The sequence below is a fragment of the Stegostoma tigrinum genome, chromosome 44 (genome assembly GCF_030684315.1).
Source record: "Stegostoma tigrinum isolate sSteTig4 chromosome 44, sSteTig4.hap1, whole genome shotgun sequence".
NCBI lineage: Eukaryota > Metazoa > Chordata > Chondrichthyes > Orectolobiformes > Stegostomatidae > Stegostoma > Stegostoma tigrinum.
The window spans coordinates 10,303,356-10,318,085 of record NC_081397.1 but is presented as its reverse complement, the minus strand read 5'-3'; the positions used below and the strand labels follow the sequence as shown (position 1 = coordinate 10,318,085).

General features: G+C 45.1%; 1 protein-coding gene across 7 annotated transcripts in view; it reads left to right on the top strand.

The window, feature by feature from the left end:
* The window catches only part of LOC132206966 (histone H2B-like), a 94,335-nt gene that overhangs the window by 21,409 nt on the left and 58,196 nt on the right, over positions 1–14,730 (top strand). Inside the window, exon 4 of one of the 7 annotated variants that reach the window (XR_009443259.1) lies at positions 7,575–10,066. The exons of the other annotated variants lie outside the window; for them this stretch is intronic. The gene's annotated coding sequence lies outside the window, so the exon portion shown is untranslated. Of the gene's footprint in view, positions 1–7,574; positions 10,067–14,730 lie in introns of those variants that run through there. 7 annotated transcript variants of the gene reach the window in all.

Below are 14,730 nucleotides of genomic sequence, written 5' to 3'. Positions count from 1 at the left end.
ACCCTTTCCCCTGTTTTCCAGGTCTTTGTACATGGTGTCCCTGCGGACCTGGTCCATCCAGCCTCGACCCCCAAATGAAGTGGAAGATGGCCCGGGTGACTGCAGCGGCGCAGGTCCAGAGAATAGGCCAGGCCTGCGCCACATAGAACAGTACCGAAAGCCCCTCTCACCTGACAAACAGGTTCTTACCCGTGATGGAGGGGGACCGGAGGGTCCACCTGTCCAGCTTCTGCTTCAGTTTGGTGATATGCTCCTCCCAAGTCTTAGTGCACACCCCACCTCCACCGAACCAAACACCCAGCACCTTCAAGTAGTCTGTCCTGACGGTGAAGGGGCGAAGGAGCGGTCGTCCCAGTTCCTGAAGAACATGGCCACGCTCTTACCCCTATTGACTTTGGCACCCGAGGCCAGTTCAAACTGGCCGCAGATGTCCAACAGCGTACTCACCGACCGAAGATCGGTGCAGAAGACGGCGACATCGTCCATGTACAGGGAGGTTTTGACCTGAAGGCCTCCGCTGCCTGGGATAGTCACGCCCTTAAGGCTCATGTCCTCCCTGATGTTCTGGCCAAGGGCCCAATATTGCGCACGAAAAAGGCAGGAGAGAGCGGGCAGCCCTGCCTGACTCCAGATCTGATGGGTAAACTGTTTGATTCCCACCCATTGATCAAGACTAGGCTAAAGATGTTGGTGCAGAGCAGCCGGATCCAATTGCGGCTGCCCTCCCCGAACCTCAATTTGGAGAGCATGTCCCTCATGTCAGCATGAGAGACCCTTTCGAAGGCCTTCTCCTGGTCCAGGCTGACAAGGCAGGTGTCCACCCTCCTGTCCTGCATGTAGGCGATCATATCCCTGATCAGCGCGAGGCTCTCAGCGATCTTCCTGCCTGGCACAGCACAGGTTTGGTCAGGGTGAATTGCCGACTCCAGGACAGACCTGACCCGGTTGGCTATTACCTTGGCCAGGATTTTGTAGTCCACGTTCAATAATGAAATGGGACGCCAATTCTTAATTTCTTCCCTCTCCCCCTTCCTCTTGTAAATGAGGATGATGATGCCCTTCGTCATGGACTTGCACATTGCCCCTGCCCGAAGCGCACTATCGTACACCTCCAGCATGTCCTGGCCGACCAGGTCCCACAGAGCGGAATACAGCTCGACCGGTAAGCTGTTGCTTCCGAGAGTCTTATTCCTCTCCAAGGACTTGAGGGCTCTGGTCAGCTCATCCAGGGATATTGGCCGGTCCAGCCACTCCACAGTGCCGTTGTCCAAGATCTTCGTGATAGATGACAGGAACCACTCAGAGGCCGTTCTGTCCATGGGCTTCGCGTCCTACAGTCTGGCGTAGAAGGATCTGCTGATCCTCAAAATGTCGGGACGAGACGACGTCACCGAGCCATCATCCTCCTTCAGCTGGAGGAGCATTGTAAAACTGGCCTCACCTACGTCCTCTACAGCCACGACATGACATCACTCCTATACTGAATGTTCTGTGCCAAACACCACCTTCACCATCGTGTGTACCTGTGACTTCTCTTTCAAGCACCATGCGCCTGTACCCTAGGTCTCCTCTCCGGAATACACCCAGGGACTGTTTTTCGATAATAAAATAATAATGAGCACTGCATTTGGAGACTCAATTATCAAGTCAGTGTTAATGTGGTGGAGGATGAATGGCAGGTGTGTATACAAGATGTTTTCCTGGACTATCACATTGAGGCACCAATCTGGGATCATATAAGGATTTGGTATTTTGTAATGAGAAAGGATTCATGAATACCTGTTCTTCAGATTAGCCCATAGGAAATAGTGATTGTAACATCATAGAATTTAGGAAATAGTGACCATAATGTCGCAATTTTGGTTAAGTTTGAATGTGACATTGTTCAGCTTTAAGATGAACAAAGGAAAATATAAATATAAAAGAAGAGGTCATCTGAAGGAAAGTTTAAAAATACACAAAAATAGTCAATAGGAAATAGGCAATTCTATAAACAAATAATTCAGGCTCCAAAACAAGACTGTAAGTTGCTGGAAGTGCTCGGCAAGTCAGCAGCATGTGTGAAGAAATAAGTCAGAACTGACTAGGATCACTGGACCCGAAACGTGAAGTCTGGTGTTTTCCCGATTTACAGCATTCACAGGTCTTTCAGTTTTTACTTCAGGTTCCACAACGGTTGTACATTCTTTTAATGTATAAACGTTCAACGGGAACAGTGGATCTAATGAAGGATCACTAAAGATATATAACGTTTTGTGAGGTGAAATCAAGCAGATTAAGGGACTGCCAAAAACATAATTGGCACATTTTTGGCTATTCTTTCCTAACTGCAGATTCTGAAGTTGGTCATGCTGACTTGAAGGTGTCCAATGTAACCTCTTGGATAGTGATGAAAATGGGACAATGGAGATCTTCGTTAGCTTGGTGACCACAATAGAGAACATGTTAGAATCTGTTCGAGAGAACCTGGTACATGAACAGGAATCGAAGATTGAATATATGGGACAGAGCCAACAAGGCAGCATTAAAAGGCGATCGTGCTTGGTAAAACTGATGGAGATTTTGATGATATTAGTTACACCATCAGTAAATGAGAAAAAGAGAGTTGATTTTTTTTTAATTCATTTGTGGGACATGGGCATCGCAGGATGGCCAGTATTTCTTGCCCACCCCTCGTTGCCCTTGAGAAGGTGGTTGGAAGCTGCCTTCTTGAACTGTTGCCATCCAACGGCTGTGGGTTGCCCCACAGTGCCATTACAGAGGATATTCCAGGATTTTGACTCAGCATAAGCGAAGGAACAGCGATACATTTCCAAGTCAGGGTGGTAAGTGGCTTGGAGGGGATCTTGAAGCTGGTGGTGTTCCTATCTGTCTGCTGCCCTTGTCCTTCTCAATGGAAGTGGTTATGGATTTGGAAGGTGCTGTCAGAGGATCTTTGGTGAATTTCTGTCGTGCATCTTGCAGACGGTACACACTGCTGTTACTGACTGTCGGTGGTGGAGGGAGTGGATGCTTGTGGATGTAGTGCCAATCAAGCGGGATCCTTTGTGTTGGTTATTGTCAAGCTTCTTGAGTGTTGTTGGGGCTGCTCTCATCCCGTCACATGGGTAGTATTCCATCACATTCCTGACTTGTGTCTTGTAGATTGTGGACAGGCTTTAAGGAGTCAGGAGAAAAGTGAGTCACTGTGGTAGTCTCAGCTCTGACCAGCTCTTGTACCAACTGCGTTCATGTGCTCAGCCCAGTTGAGTTTCTGCTCAATGATAACCCCCAGGATGTTGATGGTGGAGGGTTCAGTGATGGTAACAACATTGAATGTCAAGGGGTGGTGAATAGATTGTCTCTTATTGGTGATGGCCATAGCCTTCTTGCATTTGAACACAGACTGCTTCAGTATCTGTGGAGTGACAAATGGTAATGAACAGTGGCGAATATCACCACTTCTGACCTTATGAGGTGGGAAAGGCCATTGGTGAAGCAGCTGAAGATGGTTAGGCTGAGGACACTATGCTAAGGCACTCTGGCAGAGATGTCCTGGAGCAGAGATAATTGACCTCCAACAACCACAACCATCTTCCTGTGTGTCACGTATGGCTCCAACCACTGGAGACTTTGCCCCCGATCCCCACTGGTTCCTTTGCCAGGGCTCCTTGACGCCCAGTCTAATGCAGCCTTAATGTCAACAGCTGTCATTCTCAGCTCACCTCTGGGATTCAGCTCTTTTGCCCATGTTTGAACCAAGGCTGTAATGAGGTCAGGAGCTGAGTGGCCCTGGTGGAGCCCAAACTGGGCGTCACTGAGCAGGCTGTTGCTGAGAAGGTGCTGCTCCATAGCACTGTTGATGACACTTTCCATCAATTCCTGATGATTGAGAGTAGACTGATGGGGTAGTAACTGGCCGGGTTGCATATTTCCTGATTTTTGAGTACAGAGCATAACTTGGGAAATTTTCTACTTTGCCGGGTAGATACCAGTGTTGTAACTGTCCTGGAACAGCTTGGCTCGGGGACTGGCAAGTTCTGCAGTACAAGCCTGCAGTACATTTGCCGGAATGTTGTCAGGGCCCGTAGGCTTTTCTGGACCCAGTGTCTCCAAAGTTTCTCGCTATCACATGGAGAGAATCAAATTGGCTGAAGACTGGTATTTGTGATGCTGGGGACCACTGGAGGAGGCTGAGATGGATTACCCACTTGCCAATTCTAGCTGAAGATTGCTGTGAATGCTTCAGCCTCACCTTTTACACAGATGTGCTGGGCTCTTCCATCATTGAGGATGGGGATATTTGTGGAGACTCCTCCTCCAGTGAGCTGTTTAATTGCCCACCACCATTCATGACTGGATGTGGCAGGCCTGCAGAGCTTAGATCTGATCTGTGGGTTGTGGGATCGCTTAGCTCTCTCTCTCAGTTGCTGCTTTTGCTGTTTAGTGAGCAGTATTCCTGTTTGGTGGCTTCACCAAGTTCACACCCCATCTTCAGATGTGCCTGGTACTGCTCCTGGCATGCCCTCCTGCACACTCCGTTGAACCAGGGTTGATCCCATGACTTGATGGTAATGGTTGACTGGGGGATATGCTTGGCCATGAGATGACAGATTATGCTGGAGTACAATCCTGCTGCTGTTGATGGCTCACAGTGCCTCATAGATGCCCAGTCACAAGTAGCTAGATCTGTGCAAAGTCTGTCCCATTTAGCATGGTGATAGTGCCACACAATACAATGGAATGTGCTGGTGGGGCTGTGTCTCCACAAGTGCGATGGTCGCCCTTACCGATACTGTCATGGACAGATGCAACTGCAGCTGGCAGGTTGGTAAGGATGAGACCGAGTATGCTTTTCCCTCTTGTTGGTTCCCTCACCACCTGCCACAGATCCAGCCTGGCAGCGATGTCCTTTGGGCACTGACCAGCTCGCTCTGCAGTACTGCTGCCGAGCCACTCTTGGTGGTAGGTATTGAAATCCCCCACTCAGAGTGCATTTTGTGTCCTTGCCATCTTCAGTGCTTCCTCCAAGTGATGTTCAACATGGAGTACCGATTCATTAGCTGAAGGAGGATGGTATACGGTCATCATCAGGAGCTTTCCTTGCCCATATTTAATCTGAAACCATAAGACGTCATGGGGTCTGGAGTCAGTGTTGAGCTCTCCCTGAGCAACACCCTCCCTACTGTATGTCACTGTGCGGCCACCTCTGCTGGGCCTGTCCTTTCGGTGAGACAGGACATACCCAGGGATGGTGATGGTGGTGTCTGGGACATTGTCTGTAAGTTATGATTCTTTAGGTATGACTATGTCAGGTTGTTACTGGACGTGTCTGTGAGGCACATCTCCCAAGTTTGGCACTAGCCCCTAGTTGGCAGTGAGGAAGTCATTGCAGGATCAACAGTGCTGTTTCTGCCGTTGTCTTCTCCAGTGCTGAGGTTAATGCTCGATGATCCGTCTGGTTTCATTTCATTGAGACTCTGTAGCGATTGGTACTTCAGTGGGCAACTGAGAGTTAACTACATTGCTGTAGGTCTGGAGTCGCATGTATGCCAGACCAGGTGAGGATGGCAGATTTCTTTCCCTGAAGGGGATTAATGAACCAGATGTGTTTTTGCAAGAATCAACAATGGTTTCATGGTCATCAATAGATTCCTAATTCGAGGCTTTTTTAAAAAAAAATTGAATCGAATTCCACCACCTGCCCTGGTGGGATTCGAACCCTGGTCCCAAGAAGATGAGCTGGGTTTCTGGTTTAATAGTCCAGCGCTGATACCACCCGGCCATCACCTACCCTATCAGAAGGCTTTCAACCAAATCCCACACAGGATTCCAACAAATGTAATTGCACCGGAAGAGATTGGATGTATTGAATAATATGATCACAAATTACTCAGCCTGTGGGACAGGGTGGATTGAACTGGAAGATTTTGAAATTGCTCCATACAGAGAAAGCAGAGATAAGAAAAGAATATATCATGATCAGGAGGCAAGCTCTCCTCACGTGATGTTACAACCATGAAACATCATGATCTAGAAATCATTGAAGATATCAGCACAGGCAGGCTGTGGTGAAGAAGCCATGCAGGATTATCTGCGCACTCAGTCAGGATTATGTATCTCTATATGTATCCCTTGTTATTTTCTTTTGCTTCACACAGTCAACCTTGATGAATTCACATTTTCTCCTCATTTCCCTTTAAAAATTGTTATTAACTCTGTCAGAAGAAAATGTAGATAATCCTGGCTTCATTTGCCAGGTTGGAGAACATAGGAGAAGAGGAGACTGTTGCAACTTTATAAAACATGGGTTAGACTACAGATGGAATACTGTGTGCAGTTCAGATTACCACACTATTGCAAGGACATTATAACAAACAGAATGAGTGTGGAGGAGAGTCACCAGGATGTTGCTTGGGCTGGAAAGTCTCAGTTCTGAGGAGAGACAAGATATCAGAGATAATGGGAACTGCAGATGCTGGAGAATTCCAAGATAATACAATGTGAGGCTGGATGAACACAGCAGGCCAAGCAGCATCTCAGGAGCACAAAAGCTGACGCCCCGGGCCTAGACCCTTCATAGGTCTAGGCCCGGGGCGTCAGCTTTTGTGCTCCTGAGATGCTGCTTGGCCTGCTGTGTTCATCCAGCCTCACAGAGACAAGATATGTTGGGTTTGCCTTCTCTGGAGCAGAGGGGGGATCTGATTGAGGTCCGCAAAGATATGAGAGGCATAGACAGAGGAGATTGTGAGAATCTTTTCCCCATGGCAGGCAAGTCGAAGACCAGACAGCATAAGTTAAAGGTGAGCAGTTCGTGGTTGTGAGGAAACAATTTTTCATCCAAAGGACGGTAGAAATATGGACTGTGCTGGCTGAGACGGTGGTGGAAGCAGGTGCTCTCACATTTCGGAAGCATCTGGACAGTATTTTAAATGCCAGGACTTAGTCAGCCAGGAACATGTGCAGAAAAATAGGGTCAGTTTGTTGGTCAACATAGACAGGTGGGCTGAGGGGCCTGTTTCTGTGCTGCATGACTCAATGGCTCTGACTTGATTACTCAGATTCAGTGACAAGGACCAGGCCCATAACTCTACACAACTTTGATAATGATTTGGATGATGTTGCAAATGGTAATATTTCCAAATTTGTTGAAAGAGGAGGCCATTCAGCCCTTTGAGTTTGTTCCACTATTCAATAGGCTCATGGCTGATTTGATGCTGCTCAAATAGTACTGATGCAGATTCAGGAATGTGACTACCTCAGAAATGCCTTCCACTCATTTCTACCAACACCTCACTCCCCCTTTCCCTCCCACAAGTATTCCTATAGTCTAGTCTGCCTCAATTCAAATATATTTCATCATGCCAGTACATTTCCTTCGCTGTCGAGAAGTTTCTATGAGTCCAATTCACTTTAGCCTGCCCCACGACATCATTCACTCCCATTCTGCCCCTCAATTTCTGAGTCAGTTTATCTTCCCCTTGACCAAACATCAGCATGCCTTTTCCCTTGAACCATTCAGTTAATTTCTCCTATCACAGTTGCAAATTGTGCAGTCATTTCCAAGTGACTTCTCTCTCTTCATAAAAACACAGATCAACTCTCGTTTCACCAGAACTGAAGTTCCTCCAGCGGGTTCCAAAGACAGCTTTCTCCCCTTCCTGCATATAATTGAATTTGATCTTGCCAACTACACACTCACTCAGGATTATTTATCTATACAGGTATCCCTTGTTATGTTCTTTTGCTTTACAGTAGTTAACCTTGATGAATTCACTGTTTCTCCTCATTCCCCTGTAAAAATTGTTATTAACTGTCAGAAAACAATGTAGATCAATGGGATAAACACTAAGTTTTCACTTTCAAAATACTGGGCTACAATAATTGAAGGTATTGACTAAATTAAAAAGTGGCAGCGAACTAAATTCTTTTGATGCACTTCCACAATTGACCAGTTCCTGAATTATGCAAAGTAACTCATTACTTAAAGCCATCTTTGTGGAGTTAAAAGCACAAACTGAGAGGACCTACTACTCACCAATTGCAAGAAGGATTGGAGAAGCAAACATTTTCCGACAAAATTCTCACCCGATATTTGGATGTTGAGATCTGTGAGTTGATTTCTGACTGGTTGGAAGATAACAGGCAGTTTGAACAAGGTGAAACAGGAAATGAGATGGCAACACAAGTTATCATGCCGTTTGCCAATGCATTTTCTGGCAAAAAGTTATTGCTAACATCAAAAAACAGGCAACTTTGTTGAGCAGGCAGCACAGAAACAGTGCGTGGAAGTGAGAGCCTATAGGCCCTTCAAGCCGGTTTACACACTGTGGCTAAATCTAGCTCAGTTGGCTGGACTGTTAACTTGTCCTGCAGAGTCACACTAACCAGTTCAATTCCCACAGCCAGCTGAGGTTACTGCAAAGTTCTCACCTTCTCCCCCTCACCCCTCACTTGAGGCATGCTGACCTTCAGATGAAACCCACCACAAGTCATTTCTCTCCCTGACAAAAAGAGTGGCACTGTGGCAAGTTTACCATTACCGAGGGGTTAGTAGTCATGACAGATCTCGTGGCTACATGATTGCATGAAGAAATTCTGACTGTACATGTAAATGGAATGTTTAAAGTGCATAAGGTGTATTTGAAATCAATTCAAAAAATAATTTACACCGTGACAATTTGTCAATTCTGTAAAGCTGTATAACATGCTGTTATAAGTCTGAGGAACATAGTGTTCATTTGAGAGAAGAAAAGCTGAATGTACATCACATATTAGCCCTGTATATATCGATCTCCCTGAGACATAGCGTCCTTTTTAAAATTTACTCATGGCCAGCAATTACTAACCATCCCTAGTTGTTTTAAGGAGTTGCTGGTGATCTGCCTGTTGAATTGCCGAACTGGAGAGAAACTGTGAGGTAGAATGTGAAGCGGTTTGGAAAATCACATCTTCCTAGCTCCTTAAAGCTCTGTCTGAATTTAAATTTTTATTTCAATTAGTGTGGCATAAAAATTAGAATTCTGAAAATAAAACTGAAATTGTCAGAAGGATTCCTGAGGCAGTCAAAGATTCATTCTGTTAATTATAAACTTAAATTATTTTGCTTTATCTCACCTATATCAATTTCATCTTAATAACATTCCAATTTAATAATGTAACTCCCTCTCACCTTTCAATTCCATGTTCAGAACACCAACTGAATCATTCATGATGCAGCTTTGTTCAATATGTTTAATTCAGCTGCTTCATCGATGAGCTTCCCTCTGTTGTAAGGTCAGAAGTAGGATGTTTGCCAAAAATTGTACAATGTTCAGCATGATTCACCACTCCTCAGATACTGAAGCAGATCATGTAGTTTCCCAACAGTATTTCGATCAAACGGAAACCCTGCACCTCTCTCTACTTTCCCCAGAACAGCAGTGGCATTGAGTAGCTCCCACCAACTTCCTGTCAAACTGAATTTCTTCAAAAGGGAAACTCCATCATTTTGTATCTCTCCAACTGAAGGAAGGGTTGTTGTCCTTTGAACTGTTCTTGTGCAATTTTCATGCGAAGCATCTCCAGAGTCATAACATAAAACAAAGAACTGCGGATGAACAATGGTGATCTGAAACAGACAAGACCAGACATTTTGAGAAGAGTTCCAAACAAATGCGTATAATTACCAGCTTGTAATTAGTCTCTCGAAGTGAAAATTGACCTTGCGTTGTTGATCACCACTGATCCCCTCCCAGTCTCGAACTGCCAGGATTTTCAGTGCATTATTCCATTGATTACTCTCATGTTATTTGCCTTAAATGCACCTATTCTGTCCACATGATATTTCATAGATCATGGAATCTATACAGTGTGGAAACAGGGCCTTCAACGCAAAAAGTCCATACCAACATTCAAAGCAACCTACCCAGACCCATCCCCCTTTAACCCACCTAATCTACACATCCCTGAACACCATGGACAATTTTGCATGGCCAATCCACCTAAACTGCCTATCTTTGGGCTGTGGGAGCAAACCGGAGCACCCGGAGGAAACACGCACAGACACAGGGAGAATGTACAAGCTCCACACAAACAGTCGCCAAAGAGTGCAATTGAACCATTGTCCCTGGCAATGTGAGGCAGGGGGAGAGAGAGAGAGAGAGAGAGAGAGAGCGAGCGAGATGCTTTGTGTCAGAATATTTTAAAAACTGGCCTTTTTGACTTGTTTGCAATAAATTCAATTCAACAATAAATTAATGGCCCAAAAGAGACTGCGGCTTTGAGTAAAAACCCATTTGGCTCAGTGAGGTCTACAACAGAGAAACAGGCCCTTTGGCCCATCACGTCCATGCTGGTCAAAAACAACTCTTTAAATATTCCAATCGCATTTTCCCACCACTTTGTCTGTAGCATCAAGCTTTCCACCTAAATCCTCCTTCAATGTGATGAAAGTTGCTGCCTCTCCCACCCTTACAGTTTTTGAGTTCCATATTCTCCATCATCCTGAAGGTGAAAAAGATTTTCCACACATCCCCTCTAACCCTCCTGCCTGAATTGCTGTATTGTTAAGTTAATGAGTGATTAATACCCTCACAAGCATGTATATGACATGTTTGTTTGTCAGGAAACAGCTTTAAGCAAGTTACTGTCTCTCAATCCTGCCTTCGTACATCATGAAGCTTAGGCAAAGCGTATACTTGTACAGGAAAAGCAAACTGTTGTTGAAATGTTGATTTTACAAGGAAATTTGCAAGGAAATTATTTTACCCACTACTTGGCGACCATTAACGTTCAAATAGAAAGCCCCAAAACCTGGTTTGACATTAAGAACTGCGGTACAAGATTTCACATTACTAACAAAATGAAATCTTTACTGGAAGGAAATGAATTGATGAAAAAAAACAAGCACACTGAACAGATCCATAGACGCCATTACTGAGCATCCTATGCATTCCCGTTCAATACTTAATTCCCTGAGTAACAATTGGACAATATGACATTTCAGGTTAAACATAGAACGTAGAACATAGAACAGTACAGCACAGAACAGGCCCTTCAGCCCACGATGTTGTGCTGACCGTTGATCCTCATGTATGCATCCTCAAATTTCTGTGACCATATGCATGTCCAGCAGTCTCTTAAATGACCCCAATGACCTTGCTTCCACAACTGCTGGCAACACATTTCATGCTCTCACAACTGTCTGTGTAAAGAACCCGCCTCTGACATCCCCTCTATACTTTCCTCCAACCAGCTTAAAACTATGACCCCTCGTGTTAGCCATTTCTGCCCTGGGAAATAGTCTCTGGCTATCAACTCTATCTATGCCTCTCATTATCTTGTATACCTCAATTCGGCCCCCTCTCCTCCTCCTTTTCTAAGGTTGTCTTCTAAGAATTTTTTTTTAGAAATTTCCTGCTTCAGTTACCCTCCCACATGTTGCATCCCACCACTGGGTGAAAAAAAAAATCAAATTTCCTCAATTTCCTGTCTTTCCCCTTGACACAATGTCCTATTAACCCTTTAACTAAAGGGGACTTATATTCTTCCCAAAAGGAGGAATCACAAGTATTGCCACAATCCTCTCAAAAGTTCTCCAAAGTGCCAGGCACTTCCACAGAAATGAATATCCATTCACAGCTTCCTGTTCTGGCCATTTTCGCTATTACCAATCGATTTGGCTTGCTTCCTTTGGCGGGTGGCTTCGTTCCCTCTAGAATTTAGAAGTTAAGCTACTGTCCTACTTTGGCGTTTTGAACATGCTGAATGTTTGCAATTCTTCACTCCTCTTGCAGCACCAGAACGGTAATCTGAGAGTTGCCATCCAGATGCAATTTAGGTTTTCCCTCATTTTCCTGGATCCAGTAAAATCTGACTTCTCTCTACATTGCTTCCTCATCATCAATTTTGATTGTTCTGAGTGACTGATGGTAGAAATATGCAATGTGCTAGCTTAGAGGGTGGTGGAGGCAGGTACATCCATACTAGTTAAACAGCATCTGGATGAACATTTAAAATGCCAGAACATAATAGTCTCTGAAGTAAATGCAGCCAAAAGGGATTAGTGTGGCTTTGTGTTTGTTGGTTGGCAGAGACATGGGGCACCAAAGGGCCTGCCTCGATGTTGTATGACTCTAAGACTCGCCGTAACTCAATTCAATGTGCTGAAGACACTTTGACAGTATAGGGTGGCTGAACAGCACTGAATGGTGGAACAGGGTTGAGGGACTGAATGGCCTCCTCCTGTTCCTGTAAGATTGTGCGGGGCATGGACAGGGCAGATGGGAAGCATTTGTTCCCTTCAGTTTAAGGGTCAATAGGACATCATTTCAAGGTGAAAGACAGTGTATTGAGGGAAATTGATAAACTCTTTTTCCCACCCAGACGGCGGTGGGTATTTGGAATGCACCAAGTGGGAGGGTAACTGAAGCAGGAAATCTCATAACCTTCAAAACGAAAAGGATGATCACTTGAAATGCCATAACCTTTAAGATGATGGGCAAAGTGGTAGAAAGTGGGAAAGGTATAGATCAAGTAGTTTTGTTGGTGCTGACAGGATGAATTAAAGTGCCTCTTCTGAACGGTATGATTCTATGACGATTATGATTCCTGATGGTGAGAGGTGCCAAGTGAAGATGAAGCTGGTAAGCCCGCAGCATGTATTTGGATGATGGGCAATCTAGAAACCTCAGAGACACAGCAAACAAACATGGAAATATAAAAGAGAGGAGGTGAGACAATGGCAGAGAGCTGAACAGGTAGGACCGATGTGAAGCAGAGCAATGGATGGATGTGGATTTAGATCCACAATGAAGGAGTTGTACCAGCCCCAGACATGTGGATCCTCTCACAGATAACTGGCACAGTACCAAAAAGTTCAAATTTGTGAAAGAATGGTCAAAGGTACTCACCGTTCAACAATTTCACCGTCTGCAATTTGGAAATCTCCTGCTGGAGCCGGCACCTGCAAAGATATCAGAAAGACCGGAGTCAGAAAAATCCCACCTTCGAGGAAATCCCCAGGGAGTGGGTGATGTCATTGTGCAATTGTCAGTGTGTGATGTCATCACAGCCACAAACTGTGATCACTGGTTCTGGAGTCCCCTGGATTCAGGAACAACCTTTCTGTATCGACCTTGTCCTGTTTGGATTTTATGTTTCTGTGACAAACCCCCTCTTTCTTCCGAGCTCCAGTGAATACAACCCTCACCGATTGTACCTTTCAGACATCAGCTCTGCATTCCAGGAACCAGCCCAGTAAAGCTTCACTGCAGCCCCGCTATTGCAAGAATCTCCTTCCTCAAATAAAGAGATTGAAACTCACATTTACTGACATGAAACTGCGTGTGCCACTCACTTGACTTGTCCAAATCACACTGAAGCATCTCTGTATCCTCCTCAGGGCTCCCCCTCCCTCCCAGCTTTGTGTCATCTGCAGATGTGGAGATATTACGTTTAGTTCCCCTCATCGAAAGCATTGACATATTTGGTGAATAGCCTGGGGTCCTAACACGCATTTTGGCTGCAGGGGATCAGGGCTGGGAACAGACCATCCAAGAATAGCCATCCTGTCAAATGGATGGGCAGATGGGCAGGAGGGTGACGTTGCCTTGTCCATAAGAAATTATATTTTGAACAAAACGTGATATAACATCAGAAGGCATAGAATCTGCATGGATCGAGTTGAAGAACTGCAAAAGAAGACAAGACCATGATGGGAGCTGTGTATAGGCCTTTGAGCAGGATCAAGACGTGGGGAGTAAAATAAACCAGGAGACTCCAATATGCAGGCAGACTGGGAAAATCACTTAAGGAGTGTATCTCAAGAAAAAAATAAACAGCGGAATGTCTGCGAGATCTTTTTTTTAAAGAGCACCTTACAGGAGAACCCACAAAGGAACAGACAATACCAGATTTAATGACATGTAATGGGGCAGACTTGATTAGAGATCAGAAGGTGAACGAATGCCTCGGGCGCAGTAATGATCACATTTTTTAAAAAATCACCCTATGGTCTGAAATGGTTGAGCGTGAATCAGATGTGATGCCATTATAATTGAGCAAAGTTAACTATGAAGACATGTGAGAGAGGCAGGCCAGAGTTGGTTGGAAGGGACATATAGTAGGGAAGGCAGTGAAGCAGCAATGGCAGAGGTTTTTGGGAGTAATTGAAGAAGCACAGCAGATGTTCATCCAAGGGTTTAAAACAAAACATATTAAGGACAGGATGAGGGACCATGGCAGTCGAGGGAAGTCAGAGACAGCGTAAAAACAAAAGAAAAAGCATTCAAAGTGGTGAAGATTAGTGGGAAGCCAGAATCATAGAATCCCTAAGAATATGGAAACAGGTCATTCAGCCCATCGATTCTACACTGATCCTCCAAAGCACATCCCAACAAGACCCAGACCCCTCCCCTGTCACTGTAACCCTTAATTTCCCATGGCTAATCCTGCAAGCCTGCACATTCCTGGACATGATGGACAATTTAACATGGTCAATCCCCTTAACCAGCCCATCTTTGGTCTGTGGGAGGAAAGCCAGCAAACAGGTAATGTGCAAACTCCAATAGACAGTTGCCCGAGGGTAGAATCAAACCCAGGTCCCTGGCACCATGTAAAAGCAGTGACAACCACTGAGTCACTGTGCCAGCAACAGAAGATTGGGAAGCCTTTAAAAGCCAGAGGATCACAAAAACAACAATAAGGGGGCAGAGGATGCAATAGGAGAGCAGCCTATCCAGTCAGAGAAAGGAAGACTGCAAGAGTTTT